Source organism: Electrophorus electricus, chromosome 6 (genome assembly GCF_041902795.1).
Source record: "Electrophorus electricus isolate QZ-2024a chromosome 6, ASM4190279v1, whole genome shotgun sequence".
Classification (NCBI taxonomy): Eukaryota; Metazoa; Chordata; class Actinopteri; order Gymnotiformes; family Gymnotidae; genus Electrophorus; species Electrophorus electricus.
In genome coordinates this window covers 27986473-27999521 of record NC_137502.1, presented here as the reverse complement: position 1 = coordinate 27999521, position 13049 = coordinate 27986473, and the positions used below count along the sequence as shown (strand labels likewise).

Here is a 13049-nt window from a genome sequence, read left to right as displayed (position 1 = left end):
TCTTCTTAGTAGAAAATTAGTGTTGTATTGTGAAGTAGAAATATAACAAATATAACTTTATTCATGATGCTAGCATACATGTCCACTGCTTTAATATATCTGGAGCTGGTAGCTTGTAACACTATATAGATAAGCACATAAACTATTCAGGCAAGATGATATTGATTCAAACAGCTGAAATGCTTTTAGAATATCTGGACCCCCTCCCTTCAATGTCATGTCCTTTATCTAAACATTTCTCCAAAGCCCCTGTGGTGCTGCGGTGCTGTGCACACACAAAATAATTGCGAGGCAGGAAAGATTGCCCCTTTGTTGGTAGGTTTCCTGAGTGGTTAGTACAGCTGGACTGTGTTCAAATTCTTAGTTGCTGATTACAGAGTCCAGTCTAAGAGAACCTTTTTATTTCTCAGAGCATCTATTTCAGTGATAGCCATCAGGATATATAGAGAGTTTAGAGTACAGAATGCCTTTCAAGTCTCTTAAAATAAAAAAAGTCCCTTTCAACCTTAAATGTAAATATATATTACTCCAGAGATATTCTATTTGAGTGCAAACCCAGTAAGAAATAAAAGGCAACTCAGTGTCAGGTTATGCTGAGGATGCTGTTCCTGGCCTTCCAACGTCTTTGCACTGACTCACTCGAATGTCAGGAGGTATGCCTCAATGCATGATGACATCCATCCGTCCTACAGAATAGCAATCACAGAGCAAGAAACACTGTCAGCGCAGGCTTCTTTTATTTGGATACCCTGCAAGAGTATGGCCCCTAGCTCCTCCTGAAGTTACATCGCCACCTGTATTCTGCACCAGTGAAATGAGATAGGTCTGTGTGTGGGCATGGGAAAAAAAAAAAAAAAAAGTTTTTAAAAATACTGTAGCCACAGAGTGGCCCATGGAGTAAGTTAGGGTTTTTGCTCCATGAAACTGACCTGTGTCAGGTTCTCCTCATGGTGGAGTGCACAGGTGCTCACAGGAGTGACAGACCATGTTCTCTGCTTGAAGGTGAGTGAAGCTGAAGGTTTCTGTTTTGCATGGCAACTTATGTATCCGGATGCCAGATATCCATGTAGGAAAGGAATGCAGTCACACACCTCCCTCTGAGTGTGTCATAGCCTTCACTGTGATACAGATATGCTGTTCTGTGCAGCCTCCATTCTGGCTGTGTCACTGCAGAGCCAAGCGTGGTGCAGGCATGCAAGACAGAGAAAGAAGCAAGGCTGGCTCAGCAGCCATCGTTTCTCAATGTTAATGAAATTGCTAGACATCTTTCATTTCCTTTGCAGTGCGCGAGTTGTAGGCGCTACAGCAGAGAGACTGCGATAGGAATGAAAGAAGCCACAAGAGTTAGCTTGTATGTGTCTAAGAGAGCCAAGAAAGGGATGCAGGAGAGAGCTCAATGAAATTCAGAAGGATAGCGACGTGGGCAGGAGACCAAAGCTGAAGATGAGGTCTGTGGGATTGTTAATGAGAGAGCAAGATGAAGTCCCAGGGAAGCTAGAGACAGAATACACAAAATACCACCAAACATGCACATATGTGAATGATACAATATCTATCCAAGAATGGTTTTCTGAGAGCTGAGGACACTACCTTACATTTTAATTATGCATATATGATGAACTAACAACATGATGTGGGTGTGAGAATTTATTTTGCTTATTGTTTACATACATGCCAACACACACACACACACACACACACACACACACACACACACACACACACACAGTCTTTATAGCGTATACTGGTACTGAACAGAAAGGTGGAGAGGATAATTGTTCATGATTCCTGGAGCAGTATGAAAGCTAAGTGAGTTGTCAGCTTGTCCTATGGACAGCAGCTCTGCAGCTTTTGCCTCTCACCTCCTCCTTCAGCCCAGCCCACTTCTCGCACACAAACAAGCACATACTCACTGTCACTACCCACAGTCCCGTAGCCAGCTCTGGAACGCTAAACAAAAACGGCCCAGCCCTTAATGCAACTCCTGCAGAGCTCCAGATTGCACAGCTGTAAGACTAAGTGAGTGCATGGCAACCAGCTGTGTGCTGCTCTAACTGTGCAGCATGAAATGGGGATTAGCTATGTCATCTAGTCTGTCTCTGTGTTTTGCCCATTTCGTAATGCTGCATTTAATGTCATTGAAATATCAATAATGTAGAGCAGCCAGAGCTGTTTATCTTACAAGGAACAGAGTGGGTATTACATATACATATCTGTTTTCTGTCTATACCAAAGCTTATTCCTAGATTGTGGAATGCCGAGATGAATTGCAGTATTTCAGTCCTGAGGTTTGACTTGTATTGCCATGAAATCTCAAGGGTCACTGCAAGATCAGCATTAATTATCACAGCATCAGCTACCACAGCATCAACTATCACAGCATCAGCTATCAGCTCAAGCACTTTATGCTCAATCCTGTTATTTGTAATAAAATTTCCATTTTAAAACTCCCAAATTGTCCTTCAACAAGCAGCCTTACCATAATATTCATCTGTTTAATCAGTCAGTCCCTGCAGTAAAAAGGGACCTCTCCTTGGTGTTTAATAGGCTCTCAATAAAGTGGCGAGGGAATTGAGCCCAATGAGGCATGCTGGAGTTTACTTTATGATGAGTTCTCCAGTCACATAGAAGCAGCTTTCTCGGAGCCCTGCCTCTGACGTGCCGGACACTTAGCCAGGAACTTCGATGTGCTGCAACTGCAGATGGGCATGAGAGAAGGAGAGAGATAAAGCAACAGAAAGACAGAGAGAGATAAAGAGGGGGGATGGTGCTGGATGCTCCCTCTGTGTATGTGAGTGTGTGAGTCTAGAGCATTCTTTCAAGCTGCCTAACTTGGATTCGACAGCTATCTCTAATCTGTTTTTGTGCACTCAGAGCCTTAGGCAATGGTATATGGTATATCGTTGTGTATGTGAAGAAAGTTTGTGTGTGGACCAATGCTGGCAGTTGACTGAAGTGTGTATCTGGGAGTATAATATTAACTGAGTTTGTGCATGTATGTGGGTTGTAGGTGCATTGTGATAGTCATGTCCCGAGGGAAAATCAGCTTCTTGTACGTTGTTGTGTGAATGTGCTGTGCTAATACCCTGGAGGGGAAAACACCAGCTGTAAGTTGGTATGTTGTGTAGTGAAAATCCCAAAGGAAGGGCTTCTCCCTTGAGTGAGTGAATGTGAGTGAAGTGTGTTTTAAATAATCCAGACAGTACTGGCTGAGCATGTGACTAGTCTGCGCTACCTTAGGCTGTTTATTCACCCAAGGTTCATGAAAGATCTAGGGGCTTATCAGCACCCTAGACACAGGCACCTAAGACCTTCCTAACTGTTTTTGGTACAATTCTTGTGTTCCCTCTAAACCCAATGAAGATCTTGGATTCTCTAAACAACTATACAACTAGTACTTCACTGAGAGGCTATGTGTGTCATTATTCAAGGCCTGCTGAAAAGCAGCAGTATCTGCAAACAGCTTTGCCATGTGTTTTCAAAAAAAACCCTGATTTAGTTATGATTTAGCCAGAAAAATCCATACAAGTAACATTTATGTATCTTGTTTTTGTGTGTTTTATGTGTATTATGTTCTTATTTTAGTGAGCGCTGTTGTTTTGAGGAATATCATGCCACAGCATGTCCTTTACTCACCATTCTACTATTCTCTCTCTTTCTCTGTTTTTTATGCACATCCTGCAGTGTTTTTATGAGCTCAACATGTTCTGCAAGATAACCTTGCCAACACAAAGAGACACTGAGTGTCCTCCGGCAGCTTGGGTGAGTCTCCCACTGCATAGAAAGAGCAGCACTTCTTATCTACCCATATAAAACACCATTACTGTGTCACTTTCACATTACAATAACATTGTCTTAACATTTGATAGTGTTCGATATACATATATGAAGCAGGGAGGAGCATTTTCTCACAACAGTAGGGGTGAATGGTGACTGGGATGGCAGTTTGACTTCTCCTGCATTTCTCTCTTTGGTTGGGTGAAGAGTCTATAAGGTGTCTGGCAGTTTGGTGGTTGCTTTCTCCCCTTTGTGTAGACCTTACTTTAGAGTGTTGCGTTATCATGGTGTGTTGGCTTAACCTAGAGCCATATAAAAAAAGAGCCCCCCAAAAAAAAAAACTCTGGTAGGCAGAAATAGATTCAATAACATAATGGATTATCCCTTTCATAATTAAGTTGTCCAATACTAGTTGGCCCAGTTTTGAGAATTGTCACCACCTCTATCAAGGGTCCCAACAATAACATCCTGTACAGTACCAGTTGGACTTCAGCTGACTGACTTGAATCACTCTTTAACAGGTATTCATCAATGCGAGGCTCCTGTACACCTTTTTCTAAGCACCTCTTTCTTTCTTGTTGGATCCTCAGCTTTTTAATTGGTATTAGTTTGCTCCAACCACATATACATATCTGTAGAATCTTGCTTTCTTCTACCATACTAATTGCATTCATGTTTGTCCCCATACTTGTCAAAGCTTTTCCATTGAAAATCATGTCATCCACCTGTGAGTCTTCTTCCTTCCCTGCTCTCGCAGACTCCTGGTCTGTTGAATTTATTAATTTTATTGAAAGGATAGCTCCTTGAGATGTAATATCTCATTTTCAACGGTATTACATCCGTCTGTCTTATTGTGGCTTAACACTGCTGCCATAGGCTGCCAGCCCATGACACCCCAGTAGAGTCTATTCCCTTCTACAAGTCTTTCCAGGCTGTCACAAGGTCTTTCCTTTGTTGTCAACTGACCTATTCCCAGCAGTCACTAGTTAAACTAGCTAAGTCAATTCAAATACACATATTAAGATGATTCTTACATGTGCAAATGCATTAGGGATTACATAAAGATCTAGGTAAACTTCCCCCTTCATGAACTGTACTTGCCATAACTATAGATAAACCATCTTGGAGGCCATCACATTGCAAATTTTTATTGGGGTTATCAAGTAGGCAACTTCTTTCTCCTGTATTATGTTTACCACACCTCCAGAAAACTCACCAGTGAGATCTGGCATGCCAGACAGACCAAGCCCACCTTGTAATAAGCTTATTCCACAACTGATACTATAGTGGCTTACCAAGTGACAAAGGCCATATCAAGCCCCACTGGCACTGTTAAAGCCTGCTTACTGTCACCAGTTCCCCATAGTTAAGCAACCTCTAGTTATAGAGGTAGCACACTTATGCCCTTTCCAGGTCCTTAGAACCTAAATCAACCGCTATCTCCAACAATGCTGGATCCATTTTAGCTTCTAGCATTGGTTCTATTCAGTGGGAACTAAAAGAGGAAATTAACCAATCCTTAACTACCTCCTGGGGATAGAGCTCTAGGTTAGACTTATCACTTGGGCCCTTATCATTTTTTCTTCACCTCAGTTCATCTAGGGCAAACTAATACTGTAGCTAATAGCCTGTAGGTTTGTTGGGAGAGATTGTCTCAGGATGTTCACCAGTTTATCTCTTTCTGTTCAATCTGCACAGTCTATGATGCCAAAGATCCTACCTGCCAGAAGGCACATACGCTTACCTATGCCTGAACACCCATTGTCTTATATTGCTGTAGAATTTGTCATGGACCTACCCCCTTCCTATGGATAGATAGATGATAGGCTCTCAAAGCCTCTTAAATTTGCACCCCTGCCTTCATTGTCCTCAGCTTTTGAAACTGCAATCTTCAGTGTGCCTTTCATTTTTATTGTGTGCCATGGGACATTTTGTTGATAGGAGTCCCCAGTTCTCTTCCTGGGTTTGGCAAACTTTCATTGAAAAATTAGGGGTGAACATAAGCCTGAGGGTACCATCTCCAATCTAATGGCCAGTCTAAGAGGCCAACCCAGGATCTTGTAAAATCTACTGCCAAGATCAGCAGTCAAAAGTGCTAGTGTTGCTTGGCAACACTCTTTTGTACCCTGGGATCAACCACCTACTAATGTACCTGCGGTGGATGAGTCCCTGCTGTGAATTTCAGATGCTGGTGGATAAATCATGAGAAGGCTCCACTACTGTCCCAAATGATATAAATACATGCTATATGCAAAAGCAAGGGCATTAGATGCAATTGTAAAGCTGGACTGTCTGAAAGAACAGTCGGTAATGAACCTTTCATACAGACCTTTTAGCCACTGAGGTGAGATGAGGTTAATAGTGATAGCTAATGAGTTCTGGGTGAGTTGGATCTAAATAGAGTATGTGCTGTGGTGAAAGTTTCAGAACAACAGTTCTTGTCTCTGATGTGTCCCCTGAGGGTCCTTACTCCACATACACATTAATTACTAATTACTATTTTATATACTCATTTAATTACTAGGTCCTTAAGCCACATACATACAGGTTCTCTCCTTCACTTTTTTCATCACATATATACACACACACACACACACACACACACATGCAAAAGCACACACACATATATAAACAAATAGTCTGATACTAAGTCAAAGAGTCTGATATTAAGTTACAACTAAAACAATGCATTCTGACAAAGCTACATTCTGTGTTTCTTACTCAGCATAGTACTCAGCTGGCGTAAAGATAAAATTTCTGTACAGTCCTGGACACAAATCTGAAATATCCATAACAACCTTCAGCCCTATTCACTCCTGACTGCCTCTTGGGTCTCTAGTTATAAGAATTAATGTTCCTACCTCTATATTACAGCTTTAATAACTCTTGTCATGTGCTTTATCTGTGTTGTGAGGTTGTTGTTTTTTTTTGTGGCTTGTTATGTTGTTGGTTGAGTTGCTCTATGTGCACTGTTGGGCTGAGGTGTATGACGAACAGGGACAGAGGCGAGCAGAGTTTAACAGGTGCCACTCGATGCATCTTCTTTTTGCAGGAAATTGAATAGCAGCAAGCCATGACTCCAGGTCTAAATTGCTAACATCAAACATGATAATTAGATGTTCCTGGGAAGATGTCTGTGATGTAGAATGAACGATTTATTACAACATAAAACTAACACAACACTGAAACATGCTTGCATTCCCTGCATGAATTTTCTCTTTAAAACATGTGGATGTGGGGAATCAACTCATTCTCCTGGAAGTCATGAGTTTCCCTTTGTCATTAAAGCTATTTCTATGCAACATTTTCAGTTGTCACTTATATAACAGACCAATAGGTGCTGCCTTATACAGTGATGTGAAACATGTTCTAAAACTCTCCCTGCCACAGTTTGTTGGATTTAGCTGCCTTGTTAGATACAACAGGACATGTCATTCTAGTGAGATTAAAGGAAGGATCTGAAGAAAAATGGACAAAGCATAAAAAGGAGGAAGATTACACTCATCTGTCCTTCCTGTTTTCTAAGGTGTAGGCCTGTGTGGTTGAATCCATTATAAATTGAGTGTCACAGCAAAAGAGACCCACGAAAGGGGGACTGTGGAGGCCAGGGTAGATTATGCTTGACATGATAGCAATAGGGATAGAAAGAGCGTGGGTCTCTTGTGTTGCTACAGACTGGCAATCTTACCTAGTACAATATAAAAATATCTACCAAGCAAGACTCCCTTAGTCCTGCTCATTCTTACTAACAGCTGATGGCCCGACTTTTAATATTTGGAGGGTACTTCTAGGGACCATTAGAATGGCTCTAATGAGAGGCTATGTCTATCACCAACACCTTTCAGTTATACCTTTCAAATTGTACATCAAATGAATGAACAGATAATCAGGTGCAGTCATCACAGGCAGCTAATCTGACTAATGTAATGGTCTCAAAACTACTTATTTAGAATTTCACGTTTACAAACATGGTGTAAATCTTTTAAAAGAAAACACATCATCTCCAGTTTTATAAATTCTAAAGAATGTAGCTTCACTTAGATATAATAGATATTTGTATTTACTGGATCTTAGGGACTGCAATTCAAATGTAATTGTAAGGCGACAAAACTACTCAGACGGGTAGGGATCAGGTGTAGCTAATCAGTATTCTGGAGACAGTGATCTCTGGAGGTTCACTGGAGCATTCTGGGAGTCAGAGTCTGGAGTAGCTAGGACAGAGGGCAGAATGACAATAAGGCCGATTAGACTCATTCAAGTTTACAATATTTACATTGTCTCCCATACAAGAGCTAATGAGGACAAATCAGTCTGTCACAGCACAGTAAACATTAAAGTAAAATGATAGGACAGTGAAGAGAACACTCAGCAGTAATATTACAGTAGGAGTCCCAGAATAAATTTCATATTGCTTCCTCACTACCTCGCACAAAAGGTTCAGTTTTCTTCGAGCTTTCTTCTATCCTATTCAGCATTTTTATCTGTGTGTATTTTTAGTGCCTCCTGCTCTGTACTTTAGCAAGATAATGTAGAAGACTATGCAGGCCTGTATAGGGCCAGACTTCAAGATAGTTTTGTGTATTGGAAGCTATATCAGAGCTTAAACTACCTACCTGTGTACGATGTATAGGAATCTATTTATCATGGATAAACATTCTGGAAAGGCTAGCTTGCTTTATTGCATTTAGAGCTATACTAACTTTCACTTTAGTGTTCTTGAATGACCATTTTGGGGGAGGCATTCTCAGGTACTGAATTCAGAAAGCAGTTTAAGATTTTACATCATATGTGATAGGCCTTGATGTGCTGCAGGCCCAAAACACTGGAACATTACTGAACATAATTGCATTTGCCTCTTCTCAAGAATGAATCTTTTCCAGTTTACTTTCTCTATATAATGTTATAGAAACTATATTGAGAAGAAAATGGACATCACTAACTAGCAATTTACATTTATCTGACACTTTTATCCAAAGGAACTTGTAATTATGAGTGAGTACTTGAAGTTTAAGCCTTGCTCAGAGGCCCAACAGTGTCAACTTGGCATTGGTTGAACAAGCAACCGTCTAATTACAAGTCAAGTACCCTAACCACTGCCCCTAATTGGTCTATCCTGCTTTCATTGGTCTCTTTTACTATAACACTGCCTAAGTGTTATAGTAAAGCTAAGTTAAGATAAGTCTTAGTATTGTTTTTTTCAAAGTTCCTGAAGCCTCTCCTTGATTGGTGCAGTGGTAGCTCAGTGTTTACAGTACTTGACTTGTAATTGGAAGGTTGCTGGTTCAAGCCCCACCACTGCCAAGTTGCCACTGTTGGGTCCCTGAGCAAGGCCCTTAACCTGCAATTGCTCACGTTGTACTCAGTCATAATTGTAAGCTGCTTTGGGTAAAAGTGTCAGCTAAATACCATAAATGTCCTCAACTGTCTGTGCGCATGCAATGACTCCTCCTGGCTCTGATATGGGCATGGTGGATTCTTGCTAATGGCATGAGGATCTGTTTCATGTGCTACTGTTAGAACATAGTGACAGTTTTAGAAAATTTGACAAAAAAATATTTTTATATGGCTTACTTACTGATGCTTTAAGTAACATTTTGAACAAATTGTACTTTTAAGAGTTTTAAAATAGGATACTTTACTCTTACTCAAGCAAGAGGTCACAAATGCACTTTTACTTGGTTATATTAATCTAAATCCCTCCTGTTACATTTTACTGAGATCCCTAAAGATGACCACTGAGTGGCACCGCTTTGCTTCCTTAAATTAGCCAACTGGACAACAGGGAGTATACTTACATAACAAATAGGGAAGGGGCAAGATTTGATGAAAAGATTTGAGTGTGATGAAAGGGGACTGCTCTACAATGGTGCATCATATTATGTATGAGAATGTAATTATGTCCTTTTCCTTTTATGTGCGTGTGAAGTCAGTGCCCTTTGCTTATGTGCACCACATACTCTAGAATACAATAAAGGGAGAAATTCTGCAATTGAACTAGTCCCACATCTTGCTATTGGTGGAATACATCCCTTCTAACTATTGCTGCATGATTACACAAGTTTTAAATTAATATTGAGATCACCATTATAATTATTATGATTTTAGGGACACATTTTTTCAATGTACTTTCACATTTATATAAACAGAGCAATGCTTTTACTTTCACATTCAGAGCAAACAAACTTTTGTGGGACCATCAATGATAATATTCTGGGCCAATACTGGAAAACCTATTCAGATCAACAATGGAGGTGTTGCAATATACCAGTATTGATGATAACTGTGATATTTAAAAAATGAAAAAATCTTGAAAATGAAAATCTTAATAATGCACATATGATATATTGTAAATAATCCATCGCTGGTAAATTTGTGCTGAAACGCTGAAGAGGGATGTTCGTGATGCAAAATATAGCTGAGACTCATATATCCATAAAGTCAAAGGCAACTTTTTTACTTATTTTTATTTAAAACATGTTGCACAAAAGCAGCTTTACAAATGTGTTAGTCCAGATCCCTGATGTAGAAGGTGGCAGTGAAAGTAGCAAAGGTGTATCTCCCTGGGTGGGCTTAAGGAAGAAGCCTTGGGAGGACCAAGACTCAATGCTTGGGAGGAACATCTTCCAATGGGCGGCACATACATTTCAGAAGTAAGTTTGCACATATTTTAAGTGTAATAACAGCCTTATTTATGAATAAAACTTTAAAATTCACATAATTATTTAAAATCCATGCATGATAAAAAGAAATAGTCTAAAAAGAGATACAAATTTAGTATAAAAATAATATAAGGTCCACTTATTTTATTTTGTGGCACAACAAAAAGTAAAACCTTTGGTGCCCAGTGTTATTAAACTAGATCCGATGATGCCATCAAGCACGATAAAAAGGTATATATGATCTTTTAGTGGTTTCTTAGGTTTATAAATTGTAGCATAGGTTCATTTTGGCTGTTTTTGACCAGTTGTCCCTTTGCATTATTAACTCTTACAGAAGAGAGCTATCCAAAGGAAGAGTTGATTCTAGATGTGGAATTTGCATCCATCAGAGACATGCCATGACATTAGGTGTATTTAAATAAACTGTTTGGTACATTGTTAAGCAAGAATGCTTAGCATCAAATCCCCTGGCAGACCACAGTAAAACACCAACCATAAGGTAAACATAGCTGTGTCAAAAACTACCACAAAAGAATACTCCTGCATGACCTCAAAGGGTTTACCACAAGGTATAAACTACTGGAAAAATCAGACACAGTGGAACTCTTCCAGCTGAACTGGACTACTTGTCCTTGTTGATGATGTTACTGCTGCTGAACTTATGTTCTTGATGGACTGAGCTGACTTGTATCAAATTGATTACACTTCACATTTTGTACTGATCTTATTTCATATTTGACATGTTGGTACAGAACTAATATTATACAAACTGTTGTCATTTTGGCAGCAGTGTGTTACATTTTGAACTTTAACAAAACCTTATAGTGTAATATGGTATTATTCGCAAACATGCTGCATTTATACAGTGACATTACTGTATGAACAATACAACCCTGTTAAGCCATGTTTAAAAAAATGTTAAAAATTGACACAAACATTGTCAAAAAACAGCGTTATACATGTCTAAAGCCAAAAACAATGCTAGTTGTTCCAGTTGATATGATCTTCCAGATGATTTTCCTGTGAAATTATGAGGAAGAAGCCTCAAGAGGAGAGTACTGTAGTGTTATTTTAGAGTATTTTTTATATAGAATATCTGTTGTGGATGTATTGTAAAATATTCTGTTAGTGTGAATACAAACATAAACCTGTAAATGTAAATATTTTGCTGCTCTATTGTTTATAGTATTGTTTACTGTTTTCTGGTCTGAGTTCTTGAAAATATCAAACTTGCTTTTATTTATTTTTTATCTTCAGCACTCTAGTTAGCAGGGGACAACAAACAAACAAAAATAAACAAACCCCTTGATGGTGTCCATTTGTAAACAGAAATGCATAGGAAATGTCAATGAAAAAACTTTCACATTTGTGAATGAAATTCACAAATGTTGTAGTTATTTTAATGTTTTAATCTAACCAGTACAGTGGTGTAGGCTTCAACTTTGGGGACACACTGCTCACATCATTATTATAGTATTGTTACTATTGTGGTGTCTGTTGTCAGCCAGAAGAGGATTGCCCCCTACATATATGTGTAATGTGATTGTTTCTTAAATTACAGGTGTAAAATGTTAAGCTTAGACTAAGAGTGCAATTGCTGGGGGTCCCAGTGCAATTTCTTTCCCTGGTCAGTATTTAAATTATTGCACTTTTTGATTTGCTTTGATAAAGTATTCTGCTAAAATGTCACTAAATAATTTCATATACAGGTATGTAAATGGACCCAAGTAAATATTTCACCAAAGTAACGCTTATGCACTGTATGTAAATGGAGTACAGTAAATGTTTTACCAAAGCAAAGCTAATGCACTGTACATTACTGAGTACTCCCCAGTGCCCAGAGAGTCAGATGGTGAAATGAACATGCAACTTCCCTCATGGATCAGATTTTCTTGGCCAATGTTGTTTAGATACTATTTAGACCACTGCATCTGTTTGACAGCATAACCTGAATAAAATGCTTTCTGAGATGCCTTTGTTATGTCTTCAGTTTGGTGAACTCCAGGAAGAGAGAAAATTCATTCCTCTCCAATGCTTTGCTCAGTTGGAAGGCAAAGTAAAATGAGAACAAACAGCTCATTTATCACACTGATACCTGAACTGTGAGAGACAGTGAAAAATAGGAGGGGGGCTGAGAGGAGAGAAATTTAAAATAAAAACAACACAAATGTGTGTTTATAACAACAAAATATGTTTTTATTAAAAACATAACATCTCCAAGAATGAGAAGAAAAATACCAAGATCGAACACACCCTCGTTGTTATGACAACAATGTAAAACAGCCTTTTCTTTACTGGAGAGATCCACACAGCAACTTTGTACTTTCTTTATCTCCTTCCTCAGAGCTTAATGTATAGTGAGTCATATTATGTGTAAATTATGAGATTTATACTCCGAATGCCTAAGTAGAGAAGCTGTACATATATATCTATATTAGTGTCCATGAAAATATAATAGAACGTGGAAGGACCCATTTTGATATTTGATATCAAGTCCCAAAATGTCAAGCCAGTTACTAATTTGCTCATGCACACAGTAATATATAATGATTAATCTAAAGAGAGGCAGACAACATTAAATGCAGCAATCCAGAAATTTTCATTAACACCCTT

The 13049-nt window shown here is 39.0% G+C and overlaps 1 long non-coding RNA gene across 1 annotated transcript; it reads left to right on the top strand.

Moving 5' to 3' along the window:
• The first annotated feature begins 3544 nt into the window (after nt 1-3544).
• LOC145658605 (uncharacterized) lies at nt 3545-12406 on the top strand. Its single transcript, XR_014124244.1, has 2 exons — nt 3545-3762; nt 10286-12406. It is a non-coding gene; the product is annotated as an uncharacterized LOC145658605 (long non-coding RNA).
• The last annotated feature ends 643 nt before the right edge of the window (nt 12407-13049 follow it).